The sequence below is a fragment of the Cynocephalus volans genome, chromosome 3, assembly GCF_027409185.1.
Source record: "Cynocephalus volans isolate mCynVol1 chromosome 3, mCynVol1.pri, whole genome shotgun sequence".
Classification (NCBI taxonomy): Eukaryota; Metazoa; Chordata; class Mammalia; order Dermoptera; family Cynocephalidae; genus Cynocephalus; species Cynocephalus volans.
In genome coordinates, this window is record NC_084462.1 from 98,010,967 (window position 1) to 98,037,532 (window position 26,566).

Genomic DNA, 26,566 nt, shown 5'->3' on the forward strand with positions numbered 1-26,566 from the left:
TGCCTATAACACCTAGAAGGACCGGAAGTCTCCTGGGCTACCAATCCAAAAAGCAGGGAATGTCTGGGGCCTCAGCCATGCCCCAACCCCGACACCTGCAACCAGTCCCAAGGGTGAGGGATGAGGGCCTCAGCCACGTACCCCCGACATGTGCAACCAGCCCAGTGATGACCAACAAGAGGCAGCAAGAAGGGCCCCGGGCTCTTGAGCTGGGGTGGTGGGGGCAAGGGCTTTTGCCAAACCCCTCTGACATCTGCACCCAGCCTGGAAATGACGAAGCCACCCTTTGTGGTCTCCCCTGCAGGAATGAGGGGCATGCCACAGGCCTCAATCCCGCCCCTCCTCCTTCCTCCTTCTTCCATCCCATTTCCTTCCCCCTTCTCCTCTCCCAACTGCTCTGCAACAACATCTTAGAATGTAAAATAAATAATAATAATAATAATATAAATTTTAAAAAATAAAAATATAAAAAAATATATATACTCTCCTCTAAATTCCCCAATTTGAGGCACTGTTGAGACTCTGCCGTGACAATGTTCTTCCTCACTGCAGCAGGCCTGATAAACTTAGCTTTGCATGATCCAACAGTATTTTTTGTTTTTGTTTTCTTATCTGGGGATATTTTGGGGGGCCAATACTAGTAAAGATGCATACACAATATGACTCAGGAATTCCATCAAAAGTATAAAATGTAAAGTGGTGTGATTCAAACTTTGAGTTTACACTAATTAGTGAAATGGAAAATCAATTGGTGAGTCATAACCCACATTCTTTTTTTTAAAGAATAGAATAGAATGAACAAGAATGGACAAGAATTGAACAGAATGGAATGGAAAAAACAGAAAATAATAAAAATAGTAGAATAGTAAGAAGTTGTCTTGTAAAACTTTGGTTTCAGTATATGTCTGTGTATATGTGCATGGGTACACATATATTTAGCCACTGCTTTAAATAAACCCTTACATATATGTACAAAAAGGCCTGTGTATGTTTATTGCAGAATATTTGTAATAATAAAAAACTAAAAACAAACCTCAATGATCATCAAGAAAAGAATAGATAATACATATTTATATAGTGAATACTATATAGCAGTTAAAATAAATAATAAATCATAATTATATATGTCTACACAGATAAATCTCAAAATCATATGGAGTGAAAAAATTTATACATGACACATACACATATTTATAAATAAGAACAACTACACTCAATATTGCTTGGGAATACTATAATCTAGTCAATATGATATTAAAAGGTTAAAAACTGGGAAGCCAGGGCAGTGGTGTTCTCTGCAGAGGGTGGGAGTGAGAGAATGAGGAGATAGGGAGCCAGCAAGGGAAGAAGGAAAAGATATCAAGGAGGGGGCCTCAAGTGTTTTGGTATTTTGATTTCTTTAAAAAAATCTGGACAACTATGGCAAAATGTTAAAGCCTAATAAAACATGGGATGGGTAATAGCAATAAAAGTAGTAACTAACAGTGCTTTCTACAGTCCAAGCATTGTTCCAAGCACTTTACATATTTTATTTGCAAAGCTCTTTGCTTAACCTTTTTCCTTCACTTTTCTATATGTTTGAACTCCTTCACAATTAAAAAAATAAAAGCAAGGGTGAAATGTTAGCATATCAAATCCAAGTGGTGGATATATGGATGTTTATTATACTATTTTCTGTACTTTTCTGTGTTGCTAAGATTTTTCATTATAAAACCTGTTTTAAAAAATCAATTGTTACAACAGGATTGATAATTCTTATTCTGAGAACCTAAAATATAGGGAATGCATACAAGTGTTTATGAAGTTTTATGCACAGATCTCTAAGTATTGTTTTTTTTCCTCACCACAGCTCTATTAACACATTCACTGTTTTGTAAAGAATCAGACTGGTTATCCATGGAGACTAGAGCATAGCTGCCCTCAGAAGAGGAGAAACACAAGAAGTCACATCAAAGCCGTGCTGGCCCAGCCCTGTACCTTCTAGGATCATTAAGTGTCTTCATTTCTCCCCTCCTCTCCTACAAATAACTGAAAGGCATATCCAAAAATGGTAACAGAGAAAGGCCTAACATTCCCACGCCTTTGAGAAAAGGGCTGGATCTGAAGAAAACAGAAACCAATATCATGCTGGGTGGGCTGTGGGAAAGAAAAGAATGTTTCAGGGTGAAGCTTCGTTTGAACAGCCCTTTTGTGGCCTTTATGTCTGGAATGTCTTCACCAATCTTAGGCTCAGATCTCAACTGGTTTTATAAGGAGATAGAAACTGTCAACATCAACATTGTTCATAAACTTCAGATGAGTTATAACTCAATGACCGGCTCTCTGAGTGGGATGCATAGCTTCTCTTTGAGCAGTTGTTTGTATTGGCTCCAGAGGCAGCTTGGCTCTGCTAAGGACGATCCTCCAACTGGACCATTGTTTCACAGAATTGACCAGTTGTTTGATGAAACTGGCTGAACTAGCCTCTTGTTTTGATATCATGTAAATAGAGCCTTGCTCTCTTCCCAGCTCTGTGCCTTCCCTCCTGGAAGAACTTGGCTAAGAGCCTAGTTTTAGATACGAAACTGAAGATATGGGTCCAATTCTTTAAGACTCAAAGCAACATCATGTCCTTCTCTGTCTTTCTGTTAAATGAGCAAGAATTTTCTTGAAAGAAAAAAAAAAAGATTAAAAAAAAGAATGGGTTTTTGAAAATGGTTTTGATGGTTTTGAAGCCCGTACTTAAAAGTACAATATAGAGCTCAATTCAACACATACCTAAAGTTTTAATAATAAAGATAACAATGCTAATAGTAATACCAAGGAGCATTTATTGACTGGTTACTGTGCCTTGTATTCTTTGAAGAAACCCTATGGAATAAGTAGTTATTAATCCCCTTTTATAGCTGAAGATATTGAGGCTTGGAGAAATTATATAATTTTCCCAGGATCACAAAGTCAGTGGTGGAGTTGAGTGAAGCCTCAGAGATTTTGGAGTTCAACTCCTTCCTCTTACACATAAGGGAACTGGAGGTCGTAGAAGGGTGCATTGTTAACACAAGGAGGTTTATTTGGTTCCAGGGAGATTAGATTTTTCTCTTTAGGGAGAAAAGAATACTTGCCTAGCCCTCCAGCCCAGTTAGACCAACACTGGATCCACACCCTTGCCTCCCAGTGAGAAAATCTGGGACCGGAGAGGCCAAATAACTGGCTCATGGTTGGGCGTTTAAGTGCTCAGTTCTCTAGATTATTGGCCTGGTTTTCTTGACAGTGAATTTGGCTTTATCCATCTTTTTTTCCCTCTGAAATGATTTTAATTTGCTTTATTCCCCATATTTTTTTCTTTTTATTAGAAATGGGTTCAATTTCCCATTTAGTGTCTAGGAGGTCTTTTTAGAAAAATTGCAATCCAAATAAGGTTTCATTGATAATTTTTCCATAAAGAACTCACCAAAACAAATCTCTAATTTGATTGGGGGCTGTGGGTTTCTCATCCATTTAGGGTTGACTGACTTTTCTGTGCAGTCTTGGGCAACATTCACAAGTTGCCTTCCACAGGTCATGTGATGAATAGCATGAAGAAAGTTGGGTGATGCAAACCCTTTGACCTTTTCTATGGGTGCATGACAGCACAACTAATAACTCCTTTTATTCTTTCTTTCCTGTAGAACAGAATTTGGCTTGAAAAGGTAGGTGGAAAAAGTCCAGACATTGTCCTTTCAGGAATTAATATGGTGGTAATTAATATTAAACAGGAGGAAACAGATACCTCCACTACTCTTGACCCTCTCTACCTGGTCCCCTCTCTTTCCTTAGCAATTTGTTTGAAAATTGCCAAAGAAAACAACCAGATAACTTTTTCTCCCCACCCAATATCTGGGCACAATAGTGGTCACATTTCACCCAAAAGTGCTTCTTTTTAAGAGATCTTTAAAAAGTCCCCATATTTGGGAACGTCAGTCAATCAAATTAGATAGAAAATAGAAGAGCCAGGACATTTGATCATTAGAACAAGTTCAATCAGAGTCCGTCAAATATCAAAACAATACAACCCTGCATTACTTGGATTTTTCCAATCTGATGTTAATGTAAACATAGGAATGGGGCATTGTTCATAGTGTGGTGATGCTACCGTCTTCTTCATAGCATACGCATGTACTGAAGGTCACTTTGGGGAGAGTCTTTTGGCTCTTCTGGAAAGTTCAACTTTTCCTAAGTGATGAGAGAATATAATGTGGCATATTTTCAATTTCCTTTAGAGGATCTATCTCTCCATTAACATGGGCTGGAGGTTTCAAGATGGCGGCGGCTGCGGCGGCTGGCGCGGAGTAGCTGAGGTGGAAAAGGTGGCCACTGGGCCTCAGGCAGCCGGGAAACTTGTGGACCTTCCTCTGGCCATCTCTTAAGGGAGGACTGCTGCTGCTGGCCGGTCGTGGGGGCTCAACGCCACTTTGCCCCCGGCAGGAGAGGCTGCCTCATTTACAGGCAACAGCTTTGAAGTGTGGAGCAGGAAAAGAACTGATTCTTAGCTGCAAAAGTGAGTCTTGAAACAGGGAACACGGCGCCAGGGCTGCTGTGGATGCAGCCAGGATCCCGGAGGCTGGGGCCGCACTGAAGGCGGCCAGCTGCCCTATTCAAGATTCGAGGTTTCAGGCCGGCATTAAAGAAGACTCCTGGGAGCGCCCGAGCGGCGCCGCGACTGAACAGCCCGAGGCGGCAGCGCCGAGAACACGGAAGGCAACAAACCAGAGACAGAGCGAGCGCCCGACCTGGCACAGCACTGTGAGTGATCCCTGGCACAGCTCTGTTCAGGGGGTGGTTGCCCACGCGGCTCCCCGACTGCACCACCAGGCCACTCACTGCCCCGGTGCTGCCTCCATTTTCCCAGGTGCGGGCAGCTCCGCCCTGCTCGGCCATCACTGAGCCCATTTGCTTGGCCTGGCGCGGGACTTTCCGGACCCTGCGGGCCGGCTTCCTCTCCCACTCCCTCCACGGTTCTCTGGCAGGGCTGGGGGTGTGGGGCGTCCCGACCAGTTTTGGGAGGGCTAGGAAGTACGGGCGGGCCGACTGTCACTCCACCACACCCTGGACTCCGGCCCCGGTAAACTTCCTGTTACTGGGAGGCAGATACCATCTCTGCGACCACCAGTTTGGAAAAAAGCCTAACGAATTTCTGGTTGGGAATAGTGTGGTAGGAGAGTTCCCAGGTCCGCTTGAACCTGCCGGAGAGCAGGCTGCAGGCGGGCACTAGACTCGGTTTATACCGGGGGGATACAAAGGTGAACAAGACCCGAGAAAGATCTACACAGTGTTACAAAGGCACCCAGAGAGACCGGTCGTCTGTGCCTAGCAGAAACCTGGTAGACTTCCTGGGCGAGGCGGTGCTGAGCAGGGTCTTGAAGGCCCAGCTGATAGACGAGGGGTGCAGAAGACACGCCCCAACCCAGCACAGTGTGCACAGAGGGGGGAGACGTGCGGCCAGGGAGGCGGAGACTCGACAGAAACCACACACCCGGTGGGGTCGCCACTGCACGATCTAACAGCCTGGGCCAGAGCACACGGAACGGGGAGAAGTCCTGTACAGAAAGTGAAAGCTCAACAGAGATCACACACCCTGTGGTACGTGATCCACCAGCCCAGCAGAGTACAAGCTGACCAGAAAGGTGGATCCCCGGAGAAGCCCAAGACCCGAGGCAACCACACACACAAGACACTAGAGGCCAACTGAGCAGTCACGGCGGGAGCCATACCAAATTGGCAACAACAGCAACATCCTAGTTAGTCATTAGTCTTAAACCGGTGGACTGTGAAACCCCCTGCCACAATGAATAAACACCAAAAAAAAGACACCAGAAATACAAAAAATCAAGAAAGTACACCACCAAAAGTTAATAAATCTCATACTCTAGATCCTATAGAAGAAGAAGCCCTTGAAATAACTGACAAGGAATTTCGAGTGATAATTCTAAAGAAACTGAATGAGATACAAGAAAACTCAGCTAGACATCATGATGAAATGAGGAAAAGTATACAGGATCTGAAAGAGGAAATATACAAGGAAATCAATGTCCTGAAAAAAAATGTAGCAGAACTTGCTGAACTGAAGAAGTTATTCAGCGAAATAAAAAACACAACGGAGAGTTTAACCAGCAGGCTTGTCGAAGTTGAAGAGAGAACCTCTGAACTTGAAGATGGGCTGTTTGAAATAACACAAGCAGACAAAAAGAAAGAAAAAAGAATCAAGAACATGGAAGAAAATCTGAGAGAGATATCAGACAACCTCAAGCGCTCAAATATCCGAGTCATGGGTATTCCAGAAGGGGAGGAAAATGGAGATTCCATTGAAAACATATTCAACAAAATAGTGGCAGAAAACTTCCCAGGTATAGGAAAAATCACAGATCTTCAGATCCAGGAAGCTCAACGATCTCCAAACGTATTCAACACAAAAAGGCCTTCTCCAAGACATGTCATAGTCAAATTGGCAAAACTCAGAGACAAAGAGAGAATCTTAAAAGCTGCAAGAGAGAAGCGTCAAATCACCTATAAGGGAGCCCCAATCAGGTTAACATCAGACTTTTCATCACAAACCCTAAAAGCTAGAAAGGAATGGGATGATATTTTCAAAATACTAAAAGACAAAGATTGCCAACCAAGAATACTCTACCCTGCAAGGCTATCCTTCCGAAATGAGGGGCAAATAGTATATTTCTCAGACAAACAAAAACTGCGGGAGTTCACTACCACAAGACCACCCTTACAAGAAATCCTCAAGGGAGTACTGGGTTTGGTTCCTGAAAAATAACTACCACTGCCATAAAAACCTAAGAAAAATCTAAACCCGCTAGTACAATAAAAATGGCATTCATGAAGAGAAAACAAGCTAACAAAAACACTATCTACAACCTAAGGAACCAACAAACAAAGAAACCAAACAGTAAATCAGAAAGCAAGGAACAAAAGACACCTAAGACAACCAAACAACCAATAAAATGCTAAGAATAAATCAACACCTTTCAATAACAACTCTTAATGTTAAAGGCTTAAATTCCCCAATTAAAAGACACAGACTGGCTGACTGGATCAAAAAGCAGGACCCAACTATATGCTGCCTACAAGAGACCCACCTCACCCATAAAGATTCACACAGACTAAGAGTGAAAGGATGGAAAAAGATTTACCATGCAAACAGAAAAGAAAAACGAGCTGGAGTGGCTATTCTTATATCTGACAAAATAGACTTTAAACTAAAAACCATAAAAAGAGACAATGAGGGACACTACTTAATGATAAAAGGACTGATCCATCAAGAAGACATAACAATCATAAATATGTACGCACCCAATGTTGGAGCAGCCAGATTTATAAAACAAACTCTATTAGACCTAAAGAAGGAAATAGACACTAATACCATAATAGCAGGGGACCTGAACACTCCACTGTCAATATTAGACAGATCATCTAGGCAAAGAATCAGTAGAGAAACACAAGATCTAAACAAGACTCTAGACCAATTGGAATTGGCAGATATCTACAGAACATTCCACCCAACAACCTCAGAATATTCATTCTTCTCATCAGCACATGGATCATTCTCCAGGATAGATCACATATTAGGTCACAAATCAAGTCTCAATAAATTCAAAAAAATTGGAATTATCCCATGTATCTTCTCAGACCACAATGGATTAAAACTAGAAATTAATAACAAGCGAAACTCTGGAAACTATACAAACACATGGAAATTAAACAGCATTCTACTTAATGACATATGGGTCCAAGAAGAAATCAAGCAGGAAATCAAAAAGTTTTCTGAAACTAATGAAAACAATGATACATCATACCAAAACCTGTGGGATACTGCAAAAGCAGTATTGAGGGGAAAATTTATTGCATTAAATGCTCACTTCAGAAGAATGGAAAGATGGCAAGTGAACAACCTAACACTTCACCGTAAAGAACTAGAAAAACAAGAACAATCCAATCCTAAAGTTAGCAGACGGAGAGAAATCATTAAGATCAGAGCAGAACTAAATGAAATTGAAAACCAAAAAACAATTCAAAAGATCAACGAATCAAAAAGTTGGTTTTTTGAAAAGATAAATAAAATTGACAAACCATTAGCATGGCTAACAAAAAAAAGAAGAGAGAAGACTCAAATAACAAAAATTAGAAATGAAAAAGGCGATATTACAACTGATTCATCTGAAATACAAGGAATCATTCGAGACTACTATAAACAACTATACGCCAACAAATTTGAAAATCTGGAGGAAATGGATAAATTTCTGGACACACACAAGCTCCCAAAACTGAACCGTGAAGACGTAGAAAATTTGAACAGACCAATAACAATAAAGGAGATTGAAGCTGTTATTAGAAGGCTCCCAACAAAGAAAAGCCCAGGACCAGATGGATTCACAGCAGAATTTTACCAAACATTCAAAGAGGAATTGACACCGATTCTTTACAAACTATTCCAAAAGATTGAAACGGACGCAAATCTCCCAAACTCATTCTATGAAGCAAACATCATCCTGATACCAAAACCAGGTAAAGATATAACCAAAAAAGAAAACTACAGGCCGATATCCTTGATGAATATAGATGCAAAAATCCTCACTAAAATACTAGCAAACAGAATACAGCAACACATACGAAAAATTATTCATCATGATCAAGTGGGATTCATCCCAGAGATGCAAGGTTGGTTCAACATACGCAAATCAATAAATGTGATACACCATATTAATAAACTCAAACACAAGGACCATATGATCATCTCTATAGATGCTGAAAAAGCATTTGATAAAGTTCAGCACTCATTCATGACAAAGACCCTCTATAAGTTAGGTATAGAGGGAAAGTATCTCAACATAATTAAAGCCATATATGCCAAACCCACTGCCAATATCATCCTGAATGGGGAAAAGCTGAAAGCTTTTCCTTTAAGAACAGGAACTAGACAAGGATGCCCACTCTCACCACTCCTATTCAACATAGTGTTGGAAGTACTAGCCAGAGCAATCAGAGAAGAGAAGGAAATAAAGGGCATCCAGATTGGAAAAGATGAAGTCAAACTGTCCCTGTTAGCAGATGACATGATCCTATATATCGAACAGCCTAAAACCTCTACAAAAAAACTCTTGGAATTGATAAATGATTTCAGCACAGTAGCAGGATACAAAATCAACACACAAAAATCAGTAGCATTTCTTTTCTCCAATAGTGAACATGCAGAAGGAGAAATCAAGAAAGCCTGCCCATTTACAATAGCCACCAAAAAAATAAAATACTTAGGAATTGAGTTAACCAAGGAGGTGAAAAATCTCTATAATGAGAACTACAAACCACTGCTGAGAGAAATTAGAGAGGATACAAGAAGATGGAAAGATATTCCATGCTCTTGGATTGGAAGAATCAACATAGTGAAAATGTCCATACTACCCAAAGTGATATACAAATTCAATGCAATCCCCATCAAAATTCCAAAGACATTTTTCTCAGAAATGGAAAAAACTATTCAGACATTTATATGGAACAATAAAAGACCACGAATAGCCAAAGCAATGCTCAGCAAAAAAAATAAAGCTGGAGGCATAACACTACCTGACTTTAAGCTATACTACAAAGCTATAATAACCAAAACAGTATGGTACTGGCATAAAAACAGACACACTGACCAATGGAATAGAATAGAGAATCCAGAAATCAACCCACACACTTACTGCCATCTGATCTTTGACAAAGGCACCAAGCCTATTCACTGGGGAAGGGACTGCCTCTTCAGCAAGTGGTGCTGGGATAACTGGATATCGATATGCAGGAGAATGAAACTAGATCCATACCTCTCACCGTATACTAAAATCAACTCAAAATGGATTAAGGATTTAAATATACACCCTGAGACAATAAAACTTCTTAAAGAAAACATAGGGGAAACACTTCAGGAAATAGGACTGGGCACAGACTTCATGAATACGACCCCAAAAGCACGGGCAACCAAAGGAAAAATAAACAAATGGGATTATATCAAACTAAAAAGCTTCTGCACAGCAAAAGAAACAATTAAAAGAGTTAAAAGACAACCAACAGAGTGGGAGAAAATATTTGCAAAATATACATCTGACAAAGGATTAATATCCAGAATATATAAGGAACTCAAACAACTTTACAAGAAGAAAACAAGCAACCCAATTAAAAAATGGGCAAAAGAGCTAAGTAGGCATTTCTCTAAGGAAGATATCCAAATGGCCAGCAGACATATGAAAAAATGCTCAACATCACTCAGCATCCGGGAAATGCAAATCAAAACCACATTGAGATACCATCTAACCCCAGTTAGGATGGCTAAAATCCAAAAGACTATGAACGATAAATGCTGGCGAGGCTGCGGAGAAAAAGGAACTCTCATACATTGTTGGTGGGACTGCAAAATGGTGCAGCCTCTATGGAAAATGGTATGGAGGTTCCTTAAACAATTGCGGATAGATCTACCATACGACCCAGCCATCCCACTGTTGGGAATATACCCAGAGGAATGGAAATCATCAAGTCGAAGGTATACCTGTTCCCCAATGTTTATCGCAGCACTCTTTACAATAGCCAAGAGTTGGAACCAGCCCAAATGCCCATCATCAGATGAGTGGATACGGAAAATGTGGTACATCTACACAATGGAATACTACTCAGCTATAAAAACGAATGAAATACTGCCATTTGCAACAACATGGATGGACCTCGAGAGAATTATATTAAGTGAAACAAGTCAGGCACAGAAAGAGAAATACCACATGTTCTCACTTATTGGTGGGAGCTAAAAATTAATATATAAATTCACACACACACATACACACATACACACACAAACCGGGGGGGGGGGAAGAAGATATAACAACCACAATTATTTGAAGTTGATACAACAAACAAACAGAAAGGACATGGTTGGGGGGGAGGGGGGGAGGGAGAAGGGAGGGAGGTTTTGGTGATGGGGAGCATTAATCAGCTACAATGTATATCGACAAAATAAAATTAAAAAATAAAAAAAAAAAAGGAAAAAAATAAAAAATAAAAAAAAAATAAATAAAGAGGTAGAGACAGTCTGCCCCATGTCGCCCCAGAAAGTCGTCAGTCCCAAAAAAAAAAAAAAAAAAAAAAAAAAAAAAAAAAAACATGGGCTGGAGAAGATCTGCCTGCACCATCTACCTTGCCATTTATTGCCAGAATTGACTCATCTGATATGGACACTTAACAGGCAACAGAGGACCTGAAAAGGCATTGTTTTATTGAATTATTTATTAATATTATTGGGGTAGTCTGAAGAATGTATTCTGCTGAAATATCCATACTGGAAAACTGAATTTGGTGACCCTAGAAATAAGGTGGTGCCTAGGAGGAAATACCAGGGGTTTTCAAAAAGTACATAGAAAGATTTATATTATCTTTAATTCTATTTTCCACAAACTTTTTGAAGTACCCTCATGTTTCCTTGGATACTGTAGTAGATTGAATTATATCCTCCTAAACTCACTAAAGCTTAATCGTGTCCCCCAAGTTTTATGTAATAGAAACTTAGCTCCCACTGTGACTATTAAGAGGGTGGGAAATCCTATTATGGTACTTGGAGCCTTAAATAGTTGATTGGATTGTAAGACCATGCCTCAGTGAATGGATTAAAAATGGTGGCCAATAGCATGGTTCTGAGGGCTTTAAAAGAAGAGGAGAGTCTGTCTTTCTAAGCTCTCTCTCTGCTCTTCCTGCTTCCACCATTTTGCAATGTGAGACTCCTGTCCCACCGTCGCCACCACCAGATGGACTTTGGGCTTCCCAGCCTCAGAAACTCTAAGCAATAAATTCATGTTCTTTATAAAATACCCAGTTCCATGCATTTTGTTATAAGCAACAAAAATGGACTAATACAGATACCAATAATTTCTCATGATTTTGAAAGACCTTTATGCCTAGTACAGCACAACACGTCCACTGGCATCTCAGAGAGCACACAGATCTTCAAAGAGGACATCTGTCTAAAAGTGAGGGCATGAGGAGAAAGAATCTAAAAAATGGTAAAAAGAAAACACTATGTAATGACTATAAGCTTTGAATCCTAACTCCCTAAAGCAGTAGAGCATCTACTTGGAGCAATGGTTCTCAATTTGGCTACACGGAATCACTGAGAGATTTTTCAAAATACTGTTGGCAACAGCACCAGTGCAAAACCAGTTTTATCTGAGTCATTTGGAGTGAGACCCTTACACACCTTATGCTATCAGTTGGTCTCCATACAGTCATCAACAATGACTGTGGTAATACAGGCCTGTCCTGTAAGGTAGAAAATTGAAGTAACGAGATGCTGAGAGATTTTGTTTTGAAGATAGAAACAAAGAACCTTTGTTTTCCAAGAGTGACCCTCTGAAAGTCCTCCTGTGTGCATAATCAAGTTCATCAGTCTACTCTCTCTCCCACCTCCTTCCCCTTACTCTTGTCAGTAATGGTATTTCCTATACCCTTCAATGTCATGACACCACTAATCAGTTAAACGGAGTTTTATGTTGTAACATAAGATGCTTTTACTTCTAGAATTAATATTTCTCTAAGATCCAAACTCCTATTGGCCCAGATCTGTTGGCCAATCACTGTGATATGGAGAGCTTGCCAATGAGAGTTTGAATGGACTTGAGCATAAGATGCCTATGCACTGATTCTTTTTAATTTTTAAAATTTTACTGCGGTAAGAACTCTTAACATGAGATTTACCCTCTTCGGTTTTAAGCACACATTGTTGTTGACTATAGGTACAATATTGTAGACCAGATCTCTAAAGCTTATTATCTTACCTAGCTGAAACTTTATGCCTATTCATTAATAACTCCCATTTCCCCCTCTCCCCAGCCCCTGGTCACCACCATTCCAGTTTTTGATTTTATGAATTTGACTACTTTTTATACCTCATATGGTGGAATCATACAGTATTTATTTTTCTGTATGTGGATTATTTTTCTTACCATAATGTCCTCGAGATTTATCCATGTTGTTACATTTTGGAGAATTTCATTATTTTTAAGGTTGAAAAGTATTCTGCTGTATGTACATATTACATTTTCTCTATCCATTCATCTGTCAATTGACATTTAGTTTGTTTCTACATATCAGCTATTGTGAATAGTGCTGCAATAATCATGGGAGTGTTAATACCGTTTCAAGATCCTGATTTAAATTTTTATGGATATATACCTGGAAGTGAGATTGCTGGATCATATGGAAGTTCTATTTTTCATTTTTTGAAGAACTTCTATAGTATTTTCTATAGTGGCTGCACCATTTTTCATTCTCAGTGTGCAAAGATTCCAATTCTGTACATCCTCACCAACACTTGTATTTCTTTTTTTATATATATGGCCATTATAACAAGTGTCAGATAATATTTCATTGTGGTTTTGGTTTGCATTTTCCTGACGATTAGTTGTGATGAATATATTGTTATATATCTGTTGGCCATTTGTATGTCTTCTCCGAAGAAATGTTTTTTCAAATCCTTAGCCCATTTTCTTAAATCAGGTTAGTAGTTTTTTGTTGTTGTTTTTATTGAGTTGTAGGAGTTTCTTATACATTTTAGATATTAGCTCCTTACTAAATATATGGTTTGCACATATTTTTTTTTCCAATTCCATAGATTGACTTTTCACTCTGCTATTTCCTTTGCTGTGCAGAAGCTTTTGGTGTCATACCATGAAATCATTGCTGAAACCAGTGTCATGAAGCTTTTCCCCTTTGTTTTCTCTAGATGTTTTATTTTTTCAGGTCTTATGTTTAAATCTTTAATTCTTTTTGAGTTGCGCATTGTGTCTGGTGAATGGACTATCCTACCCCACCCGCATTGTGTATTTTGGGCACCCTTATCAGAGATCAGTTGAGTGTATGTGTAGATTTATTTCTAAGTTCCCTATTCTGTTCCATTGGTCTATATATCTATCTTTATGTCAGTAACAGTCTTTGAATACTGTAGCTTTGTAACATATTTTGAAATCAGGATGTGTGATGCCTCCAATTTTGATTTTCTTTCTCAGGATATTTGTCTGTTCTTGATCTTCTGTGGTTCCATATGAATTATATAATTTATTTTTCTATTTCTGTAAAAAAAATCTTTGGGACTCTGATAGGGATTGCATTGAATCTGTAGATCACTTTCAGCAGTATGAACATTTTGACAATAGTAAGTCTTCCATCCCTGAACACAGTTGTCTTTCTATTTGTGTCTTTGTTACTTTCTTTCATTAATATTTTGTAGTTCTCATTATATAAGTCTTTCACCTACTTACTTAAGTTCTTAAGTGTTTTATTCTTTTTGATGCTGATGTAAATGGGATTGTTTTACAATTTTTCTTTTCAGATACTTTGTTGTTAGTATATAGGAATGCAACTCATTTTTATATAGTTTTGTGTCCTGCAACTTTACTGAATTTATTTCTTAGTTCTAACAGTTCCTTTAAAGCATCTTTGAAGTTTTCTATATACAAGATTATGTCTTCTGCAAACGGGGATAATTTTACTTCTTCCTTGTCAATTTGAATGCACTTTATTTACATTTCTTGTCTAATTGCCCTGGCTGAGACTCCTAATACAATGCTAAATAGAAGTGGTGAGAGTAGGCATCCTTGCCTTGTTTCTGATTTTAGAGAAAAAGCTTTCAGTTCTTCACCACTGAATATGATGTTAGCTGTGTTCTTGTCATGTATGGCCTTTATTATATTGAGGTATTTTCTGTTTGTTCCTAGTTTGTTGGGAGTTTTTAATCATGAAAGGGTGTTGAATTTTGTCAAACACTTTTTGTGTGTCTATTGAGACAATCATGTGATTTTTATCCTTTATTCTGTTGATGTTGTGTGTCACATTAATTGGTTTTTATATATTAAACCATCCTTACATCACAGGGATAAATTTCACTTCTTTAGGATGTATGATTCTTTTAAGGTGCTGTTGGGTTCAGTTTGTCCATATTTTCTTGAGTATTTTTATATCTATATTAATTAGGGATATGGACTGAAAGTTGTTTTTTTCTTGTGGTGTCTTTGTCTGGCTTTAATATCAGGGTAATGCTGGCCTCATAAAATGAGTTTGGGATTTTCCCTCTTTTTCAATACTTCGGAAAAGTTTGGGAAACATTGGCATTAATCCTTCTTTGAGTGCTTGGTAGAATTCACCTTAAAGCCATCTGGTTCTGGGCTTTTCTTTATTGTGAGGTTTTTGATTATTGATTCAATTTCCATACTAATTACAGTTCTGTTCAGGCCTGTAATTAGTAATAAAAAATTTCTTCATGATTTAGTTTGGTAAGTTGCATGTTTCAAAGAATTTATCCATTTCTTCTAGGTTATCCTATTCCTAGCATATAATTGTTCATAATAATTTTTTTCTAGTGGTAGCATTTAATATACCACTCTTAGAACAAGCAGACAAAAAGTATGTATGTAGAAGATTTTAACGTGATTAACAAACTTGATCTGATTTGCACACGTAGAACACTGCACAAACAACAGCAGAATACTTATTTTTTTTCCAGATGAAGGAAAAGGTAAAATAACATCTTTATTTCTGATTCACACTACTCTTTTGGCTAGGTTATAACAGTGATAGTTTCTACCAACAATCTTCAATTTTATGTTTTGTAGAATACTTTATAACTTTCTCTATGTGAACAAGTATGAGCAATAAATCTAACAGATTGCTCATGCTACTTAAAATACATTTGTGGTTCTAAAAGGCTTTATGAATTTCTGTGAAAATTTTTTCCACCTTCTCTAGCCTTTAAAGTTTTTGGATGAAATGTACGCAGATATTTAATGGCATAATTAATTTTTTTCTCACTTCTATTCAAAAGAGGTTAAAATGGCAATACTGAAGGCAGCATGCTAAATGTGTTTCTTTTAAAGATATTTGGAAACTGACTTATTAATAATTTAATAAAATGAAAAAGGTTAGAATCCGAACATAGTAATTTCTTATAATCCTTTTTGTTTCTATAGCATCAGTTGTAACTTCTTTCATTTCTGATTTTATTTATTTGAGTCTTCTCTTTTTTTCCTTAGTGTATCAGTCCATTTTTTGTTGCTTATAACATAATACATGAAGCTGGGTAATTTATAAAGAAACAAAAATTATTTCTTAAAGTTTCAGAAGCCTGGAAATCCACAGTCCAGGGGGCACATCTGGTGAGGACCTTCTTCTCAGTGAGGGTTCTGTACAGAGTTCTGTGATGACGCAGAGCATCACATGGTGAGAATATGGCAGTAGCAAGTGAGCTAACCTCACTTTCTCTCCTTGTAAAGCCATCAGAGCCACATCCATGATGTTCCATTAAACCATCAACCCATTACTCCATGAATGAATCAATTCATTTGGAGGATTCAGTCTTTGCAATACAATCACCCATTTCAAGGTTCTTTAAATCACCTTCCACCACCATATTGGGGGTTAAGTTCCAACATGAGCTTGGGCGAACATTCAAACCACAGCACCTTGTTAAACCAATTAATGGTTTGTCAATTTTGTTTATCTTTTCAAAAACCCAACTCAGTTTTGTTGATATTTTTATGTTGTTCTTCTACATTCTATTTTTTTTTTAAAATTCCTCTTTAGTCTTTGTTATCTCCTTTCTTCTACTAACTTTGGGCTTATTCTTTTTTTTTTTTTTTCTAGTTCCTTGAAGTATAAAGTTAGCTTGCTTATTTCTGATCTTTCTTCTTTTTCACTGTGTGCATTTATCACTATGAACCCTCTTACTACCGCTTTTGCTGCATCTCATATGTTTTATGTTGTATTTTCATTTTTATTTGTCTTAGGAATTTTCTAATTTCCTTTCTTATTTCTTCTTGACAAAATGGTTGTTTGAAGGTCTGGCGTTTAATTTTCGCATTTCTGTGAAGCTTCCAGTTTTTCTTCTGCCATTGATTTCTAGTTTCATTTCATTTGCTTAGAAAAGATACTTGGCATGATTTCAATCTTTTTCAATTTGTTAGAACTTCTTTGTAAGCTGACATGTGATCTGTCCTGCAGAAAGATCCATGGGTGCCTGAGAAAAATGTGCATTCTGCTGTTGTTGGGTGGAATGTTCTACATATTTCTGTTAGGTCCATTTGGTCTATCTTGCAGAATTCTTCTGTTTCCTTATTGATATTCTGTCTGGATGTGTTGAAAGTGAAGTATTAAAGCCTCCCACTGTTATTGTAATGCTGTTTATTCTCCCTTCAGATCTGTCAATATTTGCTTTGTATATACAGGTGCGTTGATGTCGAGTTCATATATATTTATAATTGTTATACCTTTCTGGTGAATTGATTTTTTGTTATCATACAATGCATTCTTTGTCACTTAAGACAGTTTTTAACTTAAAGTTCACTTTATCTGATGTAAGACTAGTCACCCATGCTCTGTTTTGGTTACCACCTGCATGAAATATCTTTCTCCATCCCTTCATTTTTAGCATGTGTGTGTCTTTAAATCTAAAGTGAGTTACTTGTAGGCAGCATTAGTTGGACATTTTTAAAAAATTCATTCAACTACATGATACCTTCTGATTGAGGAATTTAATTAATTTACATTTAAAGTAATTATTGTTAGAAAAGGACTTTCTACTTCCCCTTATTAGTTTTTTTCTGTTAGTCTTGTAGTTCTTTTGTCTGTTTCTCTCTTGCTGTCTTCCTTTGTGTTTTTAAATTTTTTTGCATTGATATAATTTGATTCTTTTATGTTTTTCTTTTACATAAATATATAGGTTTTTAAAATCTGTGGTTACCTTGGAACTTACACAAAATATTTTATAGTTAGAACAGTCTACTTTAAGTTGATAACAACATAAGTTCAACTGCATACAAAAATTCTACACTTTAAGTTTTCCCTCTCCCTGACTTTGATATTGTTATCAAAATTTACATCCATTCAAATTTTGTATCTTTAAACATATTTTTAGTTAAAGTTATTTTAACTTTTGTCTTTTAACTTTTTAATTTGAATTAAAAGTAATTTACCCCCCACCATTACAATAATACAGTATTCTGGATTTGTCTACATATTTACCTTTCCTATGAGCTTCATATTTTCTTATGTTATTGTGTTGCTCTTTAGCATCCTTTTGTTTCAACTTGAGGAATTCCCTTTAGCATTTCTTGTAGGCATGTTTAATGGTGATGAACTAACTCCCTGAGCCATTGTTTATCTGGGAAAGTTCTTCTCTTTCCTTTATTTCTGAAGGACAGTCTTGTTGGGTATAGCATTCTTGTCAGCAGCTTTTTCCTTTCAGCACTTTGAATATAACATCCCACTCCCTTTTGTCTTCCAAGGTTTCTGCTGAAAAATCTACTGATTATCTTATGAGGCTTCTCTTGTATGTGATGAAAAGATTTTCTCTTGCTGATTTCAAAATTCTGTCTTTGTCTTTGACTTTTGACAATTCTATTTTAATATGTCTTAATGTGCTTTTTTTAAAAAAAAAAAAAAACAATAGTTGAGCTTCTTGAATGGATGTCTGTTTCTTTTCCAGATGTGGGAAGTTTTCAGCCATTCTTTAAATCTGGCCCTTTTCTTCTTCTAATTCTAAAAATCCTATAATACATATATTGGTCCACTTGAGGTTATCCTATAAGTACCCTAAGCTTTATTCACTTTTAAAATTTATTGTTGTTCCTATGACTAAATTATTTTCAATGACCTGTCTTTTTGCTTATCCTCTCTTCTGCTTGATCTTGTCTGCTGTTGAACCTCTCCAGTGAAATATTTTAGTTTAGTTACGGTGTTCATCAGCTCCCTAATTTCTATTTGGTATTTCAAAAATATTTTCTCTCTGTCAAAATTTTCTGTTTTTTCATGCATTGTTCTCATCTCAATGAGCATATTTATAATAGCAATTTTGAATTCTTTGTTAGGTAAATCATATAACCCAATCTTGTTAAGGTCAGTTTCTGGAAATTCACCTGTTTGTTTGAAACATCTTTGCCTGATTCTTCATTTTCCTTAAGTCTCTTTGTTATTGTCTGTGCTTTAGACAAAATAAATATTTTTCCTGGCCTTTCCAAACTGGCCTCATTATACTGGTTCTTAACTTGAATGTCTTCCCAAATCAGAACTGAGACAAGAACTCAGATACAGGTAGTATATTTTAAAAGATCTTTTCAGGAAACACAGTTAAGAAAACGTGGATATTGAGAAATGGAAATGTGAAAACAAATATAGGAGTTTTAATAAGCTGTGGGAAACTACAGTCTAACCTCGCTTGGGGTCTCTTTGAAGAGTTGTATAGAATGCATCCTAAATTCTCCAACCAAAGGATTGGAAAAACTGGATTATTTATCCACAAATTATATACCACATTGACTGAGAACTCCCTTTGGGGGCAGTAAATACTTGATACTTCCAGGCTGACTCTGTCACCTTGGAGTGTGCAAATTTGTACAATGCCGGAGAAAACCCATGGGGAAAGGTAGGTACCTGAGGTAGAAAGCTGTCACTTTCTGCCACTGCTGGACACTTTTCAGTGCATCTGTGGGTAAACCTGAAGGTGAAGGGAAAGGTTATGGGGCAGGGCATCAAGATAGTCTGCAACATACTGTTTTGGTCATTTTACCCATTATTCAGTCTAAGATAAGACCTTTTGAAAATTCTTTTAATTAACCAGTGACTTAGGGATATCAGCCTCAGGATAATCTTTCTGTCTGCTCTTTAGGACCTGTAATAATTCTCAATATCACTTTTAAATCAGTTCAGCTTGCTATCTTTCTATGATTCCATTATTATTCCAACTCAGGCGACTAATTCTAGGAAGAAGATAACTTCACTGTTATGCTTATGTATCTAGTTGGGTAGGACATGGCCCTAAAAAGGAATAACTTATTTTCTTTTTAAATTAATATTGTACATAATCAAGTTTGCTATGATGAAGCCTAGTTTATAATTTAGAGTTGAAGAAGACCATCCTAAAATATTAAAATTTTTGGTATAGTCATCTCTGTCTCAGAAACCAAAAAAGATCAACTTAGGAAAACAGGACAGTCTTTTAGGTTGTGATAAAATTATTCAATCTAAAAAGACGTGTAGATATACCACATTTGATTTATCCACTCATCTGATGATGGACATTTGGGCTGGTTCCAACTCTTGGCTATTGTAAATACTGCTGCAATAAACATTGGAGTACAGTTATCCCTTCGACACGATGATTTCCATTCCTCTGGGTATATTCCCAGCAGTGGGATAGCTGGGTCGTATGGTAGATCTCTCTGTAATTGTTTGAGGAACCTCCATACCATTTTCCATAAAGGCTGAAAGAATGAAATACCACCATGAGCAGCAACATGGATGGACTTCGAAAAAATTATAAGTGAAGTAAGTCAGGAACAGAAAGAGAAATACCACATGTCCCCACTTATTTGTGGGAGCAATAAATAAATAAATAAATAAATAAATATACAAACAAGTGGTGGGGGTGGGGCGGGGAAAAAGACACAACAATCAACAATTCCTTGAACTTGTTAAGACAAGTGAACAGATATGATGTTGATGGGAGGAGGGGGCAGAAGGTGGTGGAAAAGAGGAATTTGTAAAGGCACACGAAAATCAACTATATTGTACATTGATAAGTTAAAATAAATAAATAAATAAAAAATAAAAAGAAGTGTAGCATTTTATTCTTATTATGAAAGAATTAATGTTCATTACAGAAAAAATGTAAGTGATAACAAAACACAAAAAATTACACATAAATCTCACTACTCATAGGTAGCCTTTTTATTTTAATATGTTCATATGTGTTTTTGTACTTTTTTTCTATGCAATGTATCTACATCACCATTAATATTGGTATAAATGTGGCCATAGATACTCACATTTATTGAATAAATGGTGTTTAATTTTGCTCTTTTTATGTACAATACATTTACATTTTTATGTAGTCAATCAGGCACTTTTTTCTTATCTTTTGTCTCAAGTTTACAAAAGTCTTTCTGACCTTTCTTTTATGCTATTGTTGATTAAATTAATTTGAATGCAAAATCTATTATAATTGATTTGGATATTACCTATTGGAAATTTAGTTCATTTTCAAATTTATTATTATACACAAAGCTTCAGTAAATATAAGCTAAATTTTGACATATCTTCAGTTATTTTCTGAGGATAAATTTCTGGGCATGGAATTGTTTTCTCAAAAAGAATACAATATTTTGATACATATTGACAAACTTCATAAACTACATACCAACTCTGCTATCTATCCCAGGTATACTAGGACACTTCAAAAAGTTTGTAGAAAAATAGAATTGAAGCATAATACAAATCTTTCCATGAACTTTTTGAAGTACCTTTGTATTAGTGAACTCAGTTCCTCACACAAAAATATATACAGTGCTTTTGCCAGCTTAAAAGGTCAAAGTAACACATTGTTTATGATTATGAGTGAGGTTAAATTATTGTGTACTTCTTAGCTGCCTGATTTACTCTATAAATTATATCCCTTTTACTTTCTTTCTATTTTTTTTAAAAAAGTTTGCTGATTTCCTATTGTCATGCTTGTGTTTTGTCATTTATTTATAAGTTTTTTTAAACGTGGAAGTTATTTATTTGATAAACTATTGGAAATATGTTTTGATTGAGATAAATTGTGCTTATTATGTTTGCTGCATCATTATTTTTTATGTCAATGCATCTACATTTTATGTAGTCAAATCTGTCAATCTTTTCTTTATTTTGATGCTTCAAATTCTTTCAATTTATTTTTATTTCAATTCATACTAAATTTTTCTAAGTTATAATAGGTTTTAATATTTGGTGATGGAGAGTTTTCTTCATTACTTCATTCAGAATTTTCTAGGTTAATCTTTTGTGTATATTGTAGTTGAACTTAATTACTGAAGTTCAAAAAATTTTGCTGAAATTTTTGGTTTAAATCTCATTAAATTTGCAGATTAGTTTATCATATTTTTATCAACCTGTCATTCTGTGCAATAATATGATGTCTTTTCATTTATTCAAATCTTCTTTTATAAATCTTAAAAAGTCAATTTTTATGTAAGTACTATGCCCTTAAGTTTATGATAGGTAGTTTATATTTTTATTGTGAATCTGAATAGCTATTATGCATTATAATTTATAATGTTTAACAAATAGCAAATATGTTTTTGTATATTTATATCTAACTCTTATAGGTCTCATTTTTTTCAGTTTTGTGAAATGTATCCTTTATGTTAAGCACCTCTAAGTTGCTTGTCTGAATTGATATATACTATAAATGTATGAAACACTGGATTTCAAAGACCTAGTTCAAAAAAGAACAATGTAAAGTGCATTTTCCCCCAAGTGAACAAGATTCTAGTTATTTCTCTTGTTCTGAAGTATTTAATTATAAAACCAAAGTAATTTCTCTTTGCCCGTAGATACTCCCTTCCAAAAACCAATTTGTAATGACTTTCTTTAGTCACCAGATTGTCAGCTATATGAACAAAGCCTATAGGTTAGAGATATAGATTGCCTGATGCAAAATAATTTTACTACAGTGATTTAAATTAAGAATCAACAATATATTTTAAAAGCAATTGTGTAATTGGCTTTTGAGTATAAGTTTCAAAATAGTTAGGAAGATACTTTTGTTTGGGGTGTTCTAGTCACAAATATATAGCTAACGCTGATGAGCTTGAGTAGTTTACCTCCTAAATCCAGGTCAGTCTTCATGAGATTAGACTGTCCAGATCCTATGTATTAGGGTTGTGCCAGCTGACCCCATGATATGTAAGGTCTGGAGGACATCTCACCAGGATAACCATAGAGCTCAGGATATGACCCTACCTGCAATGCAACATTCTGGGACCTTCTAGAGGAAATGCTGCCCTGCTTTAGGTAAAGAAGTTTTCAGAGGAAATACCACCAACCAGTTCCTCCCCAAGAGATCCCAGAAACATAAGAGGCGGCGGATAAGCTGGCTTGTATTTTTATCTCTACTCTGTCATTCTGGATCTCAGTATAAAATTCTACTCAACAAGTGGAGGAACAACAAAATTTAATCTCCTCTAGAACTAGAAGAAAATTAGTCTTTTATCAGAATAATATGCCAGTCTAACCATCGATGACTTTCTTTGATGCTTCTCAGTAAAGCAATCCTGTCTTAGGGACCAGCAGGTGGATATGGTACAAACAGGAAGTGGAGAAGAAAGTTCTGATGGCGGATGTCACTGTACACTCTGCTAGGGCTGCTCTCTTCTCCAGTGCCCTGGAAAGCAATGTGTAAGCATATGTGAATATATGTGCTGCATATTTGGGAGTATGTATAAAGAGCTGAAAAAAACAGCATCAAAAATAATCTCTAGAAAGGCTCCAGAAGGACAGGCACTCTGGTTTCTTCCCATGAAACACAGCAGTTCCCTCGGGCTGCTAGTGGCATCATCTAGCACCACGCTTCCCTACCCTGGCTCCACGTTAGAATCACCTGGGGAGTTTTTAAAAGAGACTTATGCCCAGACCCCACCCCACCCCCAAACCAAATAACTCAGAATCTCTAAAAGTGGGTGTGGGCATTGACATTTTTGACAGCTCCTCGGGTAATTCTACAGCGAGAGTTGAGAACCACTCTCAACTCAGCTAATGGAACTGGAATAGAAAATGAGAAAAAAGAAAACAGTGAAAGGAAGAAAAAAGTGAGAGGAAACATTTAATAGGTAGTTAGTTGTTAACTAAAATGCTTCCTTTCTCTTTCTTTTTCTTTCTTTTCTTGGATTTCCCTGCTAAGCACCACTGCCCTGTGTGCATCTTTTCCCAGAGCAGGTTTTCTCTGCATTCTTCCTTCTGCTGGTAGGATTGTGTGTCTTTCAGCTGGCTTCTCTCACTCACTTTCTAGGAGGCAAAGGGAATCTGCAGGCTTATAAAGCTGCACAGGCCTCTTCTTGCTGAGCCCAGATACAGGGATTAAGAAAAGCGCTGGTCAGGAAGCCACTCTGAGGGAAGGGATGTTGGTTCCCTTACTCCGTACAGTTCACTGCTGGTCCCCCAGGTGCCTCTGCTTCTCTCCACCATGACCACAGAGGACTCCTAAACTCCCAGTTCCTGTCTCTCCTCCCTAGAAAGCAAGGCATTTACTCTCTCGGCACAGCACATTTTCAAAGGAACCTTTTCTAAAGTTGACTGAGGAATCTAAGATATATGGAGAAACTCATTCTATTAGGTCCAATACTTGATTAACTGTAATTCTAGAAAGAGAGAAGTAATCCAGGTGTATTTATATATAACCCAGGTGATATATCTCCTATATTTGACGTCGGAGAAAGGGTGCTTGTGTGGACAGTACCCCAGACAGAAAGTCAGAAGATCTAGGTTAGAGCCTCTCCCGCATCACTGTCCTGGTTGTACCCCCTGGGTAAGTTGCTTGGCCTTGCTGTATCTTGTTTTCCTCATCTGTCATTATATAAAATCCGTGGTTTTCAAGTTTGCTTACATAATCCCCAATTTTTCTTCTCACAAAATCATGCACCAAACTTTAAAAGCAGAACTGCCCTGGCTGAAACAGGAGCGGGTGAGCTGATATTCCTCTGGTCGTTCCCTACTCCATCCTGTGCGGTGGCTCCAGAGAGCACTGTGGACTTCCCCAGGGCAAGGGTGACAACTCTCTTGGAGAAGCTCTCCTCCCCTCTAATATTTTATAACACTTGTAAGGCTTTTGTAGCTACAACACCGGTAACTTACTTTAGAGTAGTTCAGCATGGAAAGTGTAAAATGAATAATTTGTTTCAGCTACACAGCAGATGCAGCTAACGTTCTAATTGATAATTTTCACTCCATAGACGGTCAGTTAGTATCAGTCAGGACCACAACCCTCCAGAGGTGTCCACTTCAATACTCTGTTATATGGCCACTTTTAAAATTAGCAGAGTAAGTGTTAGAAATGGGGAACATTAATAGCTTATTAATTATCATAATGAATGTTAGACTAGGTTTCTCCCTGGTAAAAGTAAAGCTGCATGGATTGGCTAAAACTTTTGCAAGCCCCTCCCCAGGCGGGCCTGAAGAGAGCATAAGAAGCTTTGGAGGCCTGCCCCTAAATGACCCCAGTTGCAGCCACTGAGTTAGGGAGATTTCTGGTTGCTTGATACTGATACTGAGTAACTTGCTGTGTCTACCTCAAATGAAACATTTCTGTGTAAGGGTCAGAGTTCTCCCCATTTTTAGGGCAGGCAAATCTCCAGAACAGGTTTATGAAAACTTTTCTCTTTATTTGTTAATAAATATCTAAATAACAAATATCTATATGCACAGCAGAGTTTGGTCTGAGACTCGCTTTCCCTATAGAAGGAATCCTCACTAACCCCACATTTCTTTGGCAGCTACTATGAAGAATATAAGAATGTGTATGACCTAATTGGCTAGGTCAGGCCACAAGGCCAGGTTTATGCCAGACCCACTAATGTACACTATGAAAATGTTTCTGTACCTTTGCTGAGACTTTTCCTAGATTGGAGCTACGTATAATGAATGAGATCCAATTTTACCTACAGTAGGGAGAGAAAAAACTATTTCTCCTTGTCAAGTTTCTTATGGAAAGAATAAATTATTTAAGGAATTCAAGATCACTTGCCTGTCCAACCTCTTCTCTCTGACCCTCTCGTCTGTGTCACCTTGAAGAACACTTATAAATAGGATAAAATGTCTGTATTGACAAATTATAACTAACAAGTATTCCCAAATCCTCCCAACTCAGCCCTGCACTTTACTGAAGCTGCTTCTATTCTATTTGTTGGCTGATTCTGCACACTGACTTGAATTTGTTTTTAACCCCCACCCTGAACTCAAATTTACTGATAGTTTGTAAGATTCAAAGCATAAAAAACTTTATCTGTGGTGGCGGCATCTGCTTCCCTCCACAGGTTACTTACCTGCCAGAACATTACCTTCTTAGTGACCTACTAATCCTAACCTTATTCTGGGGTAATTTTGGAAAATCAAGCACATTATATCTGAATCCTCATCATCCAGGAAGTGCCCCAGACATCTAATGAAACTTCTAAAAGTGTGTTAATAGAGTAGCTATTTTAATGGAATAGAATGAAAGGAGTAAAACTTCTTTTCTTCTGCCAGTTCATAAAAATCCTAAGCAGAAACAAGTTAAACATGCCTATGACTCACTGTGAGTACTGATTGCCTGCTTCTGGTTCTGCTCACGATCTCTGCCTGGGAGGAAGTGGCCTCCACATGTTCCATGTGGTCATACAGAAATGCAAGCACACCAGGCAGAGCATCTGAAGATGATCTCCTCCGGGCTGTCTGGGCAGTGGGATCTTCTGGGACTCTTTTGTCACTGTGGGGATCTGGGGAGAGAGGTTGGCCTGGATCTCTTCTGACCATTACGGTCCCAAATGAGTGTAAGCCAACCGATCCATGAAGAATAAGGTGCAGGGTGCTTGGGACCGCGCTGACAAGTCACACCCTCTTATCTGGTCTTTCCTGTGAATGGAGGAAATAAACCCACGTGCTGTCTGACTGCAGGAGAACTAAAAACCCCACATAAGTGACTAGTGAAATGATCCATCAGAGCTTTAGTTCTGCTGCTTAAGGTTATAAT